The sequence below is a fragment of the Humulus lupulus genome, chromosome X (genome assembly GCF_963169125.1).
Source record: "Humulus lupulus chromosome X, drHumLupu1.1, whole genome shotgun sequence".
Classification (NCBI taxonomy): Eukaryota; Viridiplantae; Streptophyta; class Magnoliopsida; order Rosales; family Cannabaceae; genus Humulus; species Humulus lupulus.
Window position 1 is genome coordinate 220996777 of NC_084802.1, and position 7164 is coordinate 221003940.

The following is a 7164-nucleotide window of genomic DNA, read 5'->3' on the forward strand; positions in this document are numbered from 1 at the left end:
GGGTATGTAATCGGGTTTGACAATGTTCTTTCTGGACCTAAGAGTTGAAATTGATTTGACTTCTCCATTATGACTAGACTTTCCTATCTCATATTGACCTTTTGGATTAGGGATAGGTTGACTAGGGAATGTTCCTTTTTCTCTATCAGCTAAAGTAGTGGCGAGTTGTCCTACTTGTGTCTCGAGTTTGGTAATTGATTAAGACTGATTTTGTAGGATTTGTTGAGTGGATTGCATAAATTGTTGTAAAGGATCTTCTAAGGAAGGTTTTCTTTGTTGCGGATATAGTTGATTTTGTGAGGCATGAGCTTGGTTTTGTGTGTTGTATTGGTGCCCTTGATTGATTTGGGGTTGGTTTTGTCTCCATGAAAAGTTCAGATGGTTTCTCCAATTTGGATTGTAGGTGGATGAAAATGGGCTATCATTTGGTTTCCCATAAGCATGAAGTGCATTGGCCTCCTCAGAAAAGGCTTCTTGGTAGGAAGGACATGATTGGGCATTATGGCACGAACTAGAACATATAGAACAAACATCTTTTCTTGGTTGTATTGGAGAGTTTATAGTTTGGCTTATGGCTAAAGCTTCTACTTTTCTCGCTAATTTGTCTAAGGATGTTCTTAAGTCTAATTCTTCTTTTACTTCATACCTTCCTCCTTTTTTTGGTGAATTAGTTGACCTAGAGCTATGATCAAAATAATTCCATTGTTGTGAATTGACAGATAAATCTTCAAGGGCATCCCACGCCTCTTGTCCTTGAAATTTTAAAAAAATTCCAGTATGCATAGATTGAATCATTTGACGATTAGAGGCAGTCAAACCATCATAAAAATATTTTACAAGTCTCCATTTTTCAAAACCATGATGAGGACATTTTGATAATAAATCTTTAAATCTTTCCCAACATTCATAAAACTCTTCATTATCTTTTTGAAAAAACTTGGAGATTTCTCTCCTTAGACTATCAGTTTTAGACATATGAAAAAATTTCAGCAAGAATTTATTATAAAGTTGATCCCATGTTGTTATAGACCCAGTGGGAAGGGAATTTAACCAAGCTTTTGATTTGTCTTTTAATGAAAAAGGAAACAATCTTAGTTTGACCGACTCATCAGAAAATTTTTGAAATTTAAATGTTGAGCAAATTTCTAAGAAATCTTTTACATGCATGTAAGGATCTTCTCTATCTAACCCATAAAAAGATGGCAACAATTGAATGATTGCTAGTTTAAGCTCAAAATGAGTAGTAGAAGTTGTGGGAAAAACAATGCATGAAGGAGCATTAGATGAAATAGGTGCAAAATATTCAAGCAAAGTTTTTTTAGGCACAACATTTTCGTCAACACGATTAGCAATTGGTTCCATGATGCTCAAATTTTTACTAACACTTTCAATTTCAAACAAAGATATACGTCTTTTTACTAATCGATTTTTAGAGTTACGTTCACAATGATGCATACCGTTTTCACAACACAAGGCAACAACGATAATCTCAAACAAGCAATTTTCTCATGTGGAAGATCAGTTAAAACCACAATCACAGAGCATACTTATAATTTTTAGAGATTTCACAAAAATATAATTCTTATGGTTTACTTGTCCTTGGACTTATTTGATTCCACTTACTCGCGCACTACTAACAACTCTCCGAGGTTAATTAGTAGAGGCAGATTGGGAATTTTGTTTAAATTTCCTTTAAGCAAAAATTGCTTATGGTGACAGGACAAGATTTAGGTTTCACTTTTTTTTTTTTTTTTCAAGTATGTTTTCACAATTACACTAAAATATGATAACAGACAAAGAAAAGGAAGAAAAAAAAATAAGCCAAAAATTAAATAAGACTAAAATTTAGGCAAGAGTAGGGAGTCATAACATGCCATCAACCATAACAAAAATAAGATAAAAATTAGGGGGCACAAGTGCCATCAACTAAAACATAAATTAAAAGACTAGGAGGCAAAATTGTCATCAACTAGTAACTTGCGGAATTTAAATAAAATAAAAATTACAACAAGATAAATAAAGAAAATTATAACAAAGGTTAGGAGGCACAAATGTCGTCAACTAAAAAAAATGCAATAAATATAAATATATAAATAAGTTTTTTTTTATGGGTGGTAGAACCGTCCCAAATTTTCTTTTTATCTTTTTTTTTTAGTTTTATATAAATATATATTATTAGTTTTTTTTAAGTGCAAAAATTAAAATAACTAGTAGAAGAATTTACTAACCTTGAGATAAAATTTTGTTTCTTTTCTTGCAACTTCCCGGCAACGGCGCCAAAAACTTGAATGGACCCAAAACGGGTATGTTTTAAAAAGTTATACTCGCAAGCGCACGAATCGTATATGGAATATAGTGTTCGTGTAAGCACGAGATCGAACCCAAATGAGTTGTCTAAAATAAAAAAGAAAACTATTTTAAATCAAAAGTAATAAATTTTAACCTAGCTCCAAATATTGATGAGTTTTAATGTTATGAACATATAATACAAAATTGAAAAATAAAGCTATTTAAGAGAATAAAAATAAACAAACAATGATTTGAAAATAAGTGTTAAAAGAAAAGATTATTAAGATACTAGAATCCACAAAATGTAACTTTAATAATATTTATTAGTACATTGATCTCAAGTTTTAGTAATAGTTAAAATAATCAAACTATCATTTTCCAAATAGATTTATACTTTTAAGCATAAATTACTTCTAAAAGGATAAGATTTTTCTTCACTTTTCAAAAATTATAATTTCAAAGTATTTAATGTGAATCAACCTAATGAAACAACAACAAAAATCAAATAACATTATTTATAAGGCAAAACATAATATTTTTGTTCTAAGCATGGATGTGTACAATTTAATGACACATCTTACACAAAGAATATTATGATTTTGCAAAATGAAGAACAAAGTGCATATTATCTAACAATCCAAAATATGAGATATTAAAGATGAAAGACATATATGAAGAAGAAAAATCCATAAACTTTGTTGCATTACAAGGGAAATCAACATACAACATAAATATTACCTAGTTACAAGTTGTTTCATCATGATCTTAATAATCTTATGAAAAAGATAAGAAGCACATAACTAGAGTAGAAATTACAAAATAAATGACATACATACTTGCAAAATGCTCTTGAAAAACCCAAAATGGAAGAGAGAATGGTGGAGAGAAAATGGGAGAAAAGAAGATGGTAACTAAAAATTAAGTACCCCAAAATGATCTTGAAAACTCTTATTTATAGCCAAAATGAGATTATTAAAATAATAAATTTAAATTAATTAAATTGATTAGATTAATTAAATTAGTACTAATATGGCTAGTATGGGTAATTTGTAGGAGTGATGATGATTTTGGGTAAAAATTGTGGGTAAAAAGTTGGCATTTTGGACAAGGGGACAATGAAAAGTGGCTAGGTGGGCTGTGGCAGGGGACCAGGCTGCTGGGCGGTGGGCTGCAGGCATTGGGTCGGGCATGGGCTGGTTTGGCTGGCCCCAGTTGGCTGGATGAGTTGGCTTCGGGTGGAGGCAGGGAGATGGTTTGGTGAGATTGGGCCGGCTGGCTGGCCGTGTGGGCTTGGAAGTTCAGCATGTGGCCCGCCTAGCTGGAAGCAGCTTGAAGACTTCGGCTGGAGCAGGGACTGAGGGAAGTGTTGTAGCGTGGGATGACTTGGGCCAAGCGGCTGGCTTGGCAAGTGGAGCTTCAGTCGTGGGCAGGAGGTGGCATGCGGCTGGGAGCAGCTGATGGGAGCACTTGGCTGAAGGGCTTTGGTGGTGCACCGCTGTGAGGGCTGGGAGCATGGATTTTGGGCCTTTGAAAAATGCCAAAATTACTTTGTCTTTCTCACAAAATTATCACTTTTTTTTTTCTCTTCTTTATTTTCAAGCATAAAAATTGCAAAGTACATCTACAAAATGAACAATAAATTAGAATTAAATATTTTCAATTATAAAATAACTCATATTAAGTCCATGAAAATATTAATTGAAATTTAATTTACTTTGGCAATTAAGTTCAATAAAATCACATTTTTTTTATCTTATAATCTAACAACACAAATTTCAAATAATTAAACTACAACATATTATAATAAAATATCTATAAAAACACACAAAAATATATAAAATCATAATAAGACTAATAAATTCAAAATGACTAAAAAACTTAATAAATCACTTAAAAACTCAAAGACTAAGCAACAATTAGCATAAAAAATGTGGTAAAATAACTTTATTTTATAGAGTTATCAATGAACTAAATTCTTGTTGTAGTGACTTTGAATTCTTTTTTTTCTTCTTCTTTTATGTGCACCTGCAAATTATGAGAGAGCAAGAGAGCACTACTAGTGAACTAGTCACCTTGAAGAAGCGAACATTAAATGATGAGTTGATGCTAGCTGAAAGAGGTTAACATAGATGGACTTGATAGGAAGAAATAGTTCAAACATCTTATAAGACTTATCATTTTTGCTATATTTGTAATGCATAATGCAAGCATCAAGATTGTTTCTTTTATTAGACTGGGTAGAAGTTTAACAAATTTAATGTATAAGTTTATAAATTATTCATATTTGTTCCAAAATTTAATTTTTTAGATTTGTAACTATCTCATTGAATATATAAGTTTTGTTAATTTAATCTATAAGATTTCAGATTTTTATATAAATGTTTCATTTAAAATAAATATAAATTAATTTATTAAAAATTAAAAATATAACTTTTAAGGGCATGCATTGAGAACCCTAAAAACTTTATTTAAAGACACTTAACAAGATTTTTTAAGATACACAGTGCGAGTCCTGAAAAACTTCATTTTTTAAGGAACTCAAATAGAAAACTTGCGGGGGGGTGCGCCCTAAAATTATTTTTAGGGCTCACGCAAGTTCTAAAAAGTTTTTTTTTTTTGTAGTAGTGTTTTGCTTCACACGTCAAAAGTCTGCAATTATCGATCTCCATTGTCAAAATTGCCTTGGTGTGGCTAGACACCGTAGGTGAGCACTTGTAAGTGGCATAATATCCCTGCCTTTTTTTTTTTAGTACTATGATTGATTTTCTTACATTTCCTTGTGCTATGCATATGAATGTGAAGAAAAGTTTGATTGACATTTCCATGTGCTATAACCACATTACTTATGATAAAATGTAGTGAGCTTAGAGAAAAGAGAAACGGCTGGGTTGGAGTGGTTATGTTTTTTATCAGTTAGCATTGGATGTGCATGTTGTTTAATAAATCCATGAAACTGAAAAATAAATACATTAATAATAATGTAGGTTATATTTTTATTGGTTATAATAGGGAGAGGGTCTTTGATTTACTAATAAATAAAATCTGAAACTGAAAAATAATTAAAAATCTTATGCAAATTAATGAAAAAAAATGGAAAAATGAAAAAAATAGATAAAAGTATAAAGGAAGAAGCTTGAGTGCCACCTCAAAAACTTGCTTTTATATATAGACTAGGAAATGAAGCCGCACAGTCATTTATAATCATTTTGGACAGTATATATTTTAAAAAAATTGTTTCATGATGTATGAGAATAAAATGATATAATTGTAGAAAAATTAATTAGTATCATATTTTTTACTTGATTAAACTCATCGAATCGTTTTATTTATTTATTTTTTCAAGATAAGACTACCTTATAAAAGCTTATTTATACAAAGTAATTTTTTTTTGTACTGGGCAATGGTTATATAAATGTAACATTATTAGTGTAATCATTATTTAGATTTTAATACACACAAAAATATGATTTTTGAAACTTTTTTTTTTTTTTTGGCTAAAGTGGATAAGGATATGTAGGTTATATGATTCATTAATTAATTATTATTAATTAAAAACGAAATAGAATAGATAAATCTATATATAAAATTATTGATGGATGAGAAAATAGATGACAATTAAAAAAAATATATGTATAAAATTTTGATAATGAGAAAATACATAATGTAGAGTGTAAAAATCTGAATAAGATGACATCTCATCACCTAGCTTCATATATATAGATAATAAATAATTAAAATTAATAATAAATAATAAGTTAAAAATGAAATAAAACAGATTTAAAAACTATTACCTAAAATTGAACAAAGCTTACATGATAAATAGATATATATAGATATATGAGAGTAACTTAACAAATGTAACATTATTGATGTAATTATTATTATTTGAATTTTAGTACACACAAAAATATAATTTTTGAATTGTTTATTAACAAATAATAACATAAGTAAGTGAATAGATTTACTTAAGTTATATTATATTATTAATAATAATGAATAATTAATTAAAAATGAAATAAAATAGATAAATCTATATGAAAAAAACAATACTAAAATAAAGGAGTTTCACCAATTCAAACTTCTTCCTTCAACATATATTTATATATATAATTAGTTTTAAAATAAAATGAATGAAGGCCAAACAATATCAATACCTAAAAAGGCGAACACAGTCAAAATATCTTATCAAAAAAATAAATTAAAATCCTGATTCCAATCAAAATTGGCCCTTAAGATCTTATGGTTTCCCACCGCCTACGTAAACATACATTTATATATATATATATATATATATATATATTTATACTAGATCTAGTGTAGGTTTGCTTAATTTTATGTATAAAATTTATTAATTAATTTTTTAAAATTTATAATAATGTCATATAAATTTTAAATAAATATCATATTTTAATTAAATAATTTATTTAATTTTATGTTTATTATAGCTTTTGAATTTGAGAGTGACAACAACAAATTATATATTATATGTTTAATGTAATATTAAATATTACAGGTAAATTTTAAATTTAAATTTCTTGCTAGTCTTTTTAAAAAAAAAAAGAATTTGTTACTATTGAAAGTAGATTATATTATATATTTAATATGATATTATTTTAATAAGTGAGTTTAAGTTTAATTAAATTTTATTTAAGTTATAAAACATATGATTTTATTATTTTTAAATAATTATTATTGTAAAATATCTAAAAAAAAATATATCATATTTTAATTTGTTTAATTATTTATTATTTTTAAATAATTATCATTGTAAAGTATTTTAAAAATATCTTATTTTGATTTATTTAATTATTTATTATTTTTTAACTAATTATCATTGTAAAATATCTCAAAAATATCATATTTTAATTTTTTTAA

General features: G+C 27.7%; 1 non-coding gene across 1 annotated transcript; it reads left to right on the plus strand.

The window, feature by feature from the left end:
• The first annotated feature begins 853 nt into the window (after window positions 1-853).
• On the plus strand, window positions 854-960 carry LOC133807579 (small nucleolar RNA R71). The gene has a single exon (XR_009879484.1). It is a non-coding gene; the product is annotated as a small nucleolar RNA R71 (small nucleolar RNA).
• The last annotated feature ends 6204 nt before the right edge of the window (window positions 961-7164 follow it).